General features: G+C 49.9%; 1 long non-coding RNA gene across 2 annotated transcripts; it reads left to right on the forward strand.

The window, feature by feature from the left end:
* The first annotated feature begins 6 nt into the window (after positions 1–6).
* Positions 7–2,008, forward strand: LOC123177457 (uncharacterized). Of its 2 annotated transcripts, none has more exons than XR_006488950.1 (4): positions 7–453; positions 532–717; positions 1,161–1,773; positions 1,851–2,008. It is a non-coding gene; the product is annotated as an uncharacterized lncRNA (long non-coding RNA). The 2 variants fall into 2 exon arrangements; XR_006488949.1 differs by having other exon boundaries at positions 1,854–1,993.
* The last annotated feature ends 8 nt before the right edge of the window (positions 2,009–2,016 follow it).

The raw sequence follows: 2,016 nt of genomic DNA on the forward strand, positions 1-2,016 counted from the left end.
CTTGTATTACACAGAATCAAGATTATGTGAGTTCCTCCTATTGTTTTCACTTTCTGTAGCTTGCATGTTTGTGTGGGCTGGAAATGTGTGAGAACAATGCAATCTACAAAAACAATTAGCTTCATCAATTGGAAGTTCTCATCGATTGGAAGTTGCAGGGGATTCAGTCTCTGACTAAACTGATTAACTAACTGGTGTATCTCCTTGGCATGATGTGCATTAGCTTCATCAATTACAATGCCTTGCTAGAGCTTCTGCCCGTGTGTTTATTTCATACCACATTCAAAGTTAAATGTACCTGCGACGCCTCTTTTGGGACTGCTCGTGACGACCATTCTGTGTTATCCTGACATGGCTTGCTATGCTGTTGCGTCCGTGCAACTCTCTGTAGAAAAGACAGTAAAGTTGTCCACGCGTTGGACCCGATGGGAGCCCCGGCCAAACCACTCCACCGTAAGATTTATACCTTGCCGATTTTTGACACTAGATTTTGCTCTCTCATGAACTAAACACCGGTTCTTCGTTCTACAGGCAGTTCAATACCTGTCGCAGATGATCCAGACGCTGTCGTTTCCAAAGAGAACTCCCAATGCGGTCGTGAAGAAGCTGTCGTATATAACAGTTGATAAACATGACAAAAATTCTCCGCCGCTATTTGGAGGACATTAAACCTGGGAGCAGAGGAAGGAAAGCTTTAAGTTGAATGCTACCATGAAGGTAATTGCTTCGTTTTGGTTAATTACCAGAGTGATAAATGTTGGAAAACCAATTATGTTTCCGTTTATGATAGGTGTTGGCCGACGAGCTCACGCCCAAAGCGCGATGAACCACATACATTTTATACCCCTGTTTTCTTGGCAAAAATACATTTTACTTCCTCTAATTTTAAATAGGATATTCTTGGGAATGAGATGTAATTTTAGGAGAATTACATTTCAGCATTTTATTTTATCCTGAAACTATTGATCTCTCTCTCCCTCTCTCTCTCTCTCCATCTACATATATCACACCAGCTGTTCCAGTTAGAGTAGTAGTGGCCACAAAAGTTTACTGAAATAATCATGCTATTGATTCTGCAAGAAGCGTCTGCGATTCTAGGAGAAGTTTTAATTTCTCCCCAGAGATGAGCTTGATTATCCAAGAAGCTTTTCCTTTTGTAGAGATGATTGTACTTATGGAAACTCAGATGCCCTGCACCGCTGCCGGATCAGGGATGGAGCGAACTAAAATCCAGAAATAAGAGAGGAGTGGATGCAGGAGGCTCCTCAGCGATTAGAGCTTCTCGGCCGTCCGATCGTTTTCTTGATTGCGTTCTGGCCGTTGGATCTCGGGCTCGGTCGTCGTGGGCCGTCGGATATTTACCCGGTCGTCTCCAACCTTCCGATATTTTCCCTATGAGCCGTGTCCCGCCCGGCCGTGCCACCGCGCGTAATTCCCGTGCCCCGCCGAGGGCATTTTAGACATTTCGCATACCCCTTTAAAAACAAAGTAGCAGCCACTGGAAACCTAGCCGCTTCCTGCCGCACTCGCGCGGTCGCGCCCCCTTCCCCCTTCCCCCGTCCTCCCGCATTCCAGCCTCCACCTCGCCGCCGCCACCAACACCAGGCGATTCCGGCGAGTTCCGGCGGCCCTCGCCGGAGCGCAGCACACCCACGAGCTCCCCTCGTGACGGTGCTTCCTTTCCTCCGGCTAGATCTGCTCCTCACGGCCGCAAGCGCTCGCGCGCGACCCATCCCCGCTGCTAGGGCTTCGGCTGCCCCCAACTCTGGTGAGGTGAGCTCTCCTCTTCCCTCTCCTCTCCCCTTCTTTCTTATCTTCCCGCCCCACTCAATTTCTTCGATTCGGTGCAGCAGCCACCCTCCTCCATGGACGAGGACGACCACCACGGCCGCACATGGTCGAGCTCACCGTCGTTTCCTCCGGTGCGGTGATGGGCCAACGAGCTCCGCCTCCACGGCTCCTAGCTCGGGTAAGCATCCCCATCCCCATGACCGTTTCACTTTCCAAAGCCTCCTC

The sequence above is a fragment of the Triticum aestivum genome, unplaced genomic scaffold, assembly GCF_018294505.1.
Source record: "Triticum aestivum cultivar Chinese Spring unplaced genomic scaffold, IWGSC CS RefSeq v2.1 scaffold60060, whole genome shotgun sequence".
NCBI classification, from domain to species: Eukaryota; Viridiplantae; Streptophyta; class Magnoliopsida; order Poales; family Poaceae; genus Triticum; species Triticum aestivum.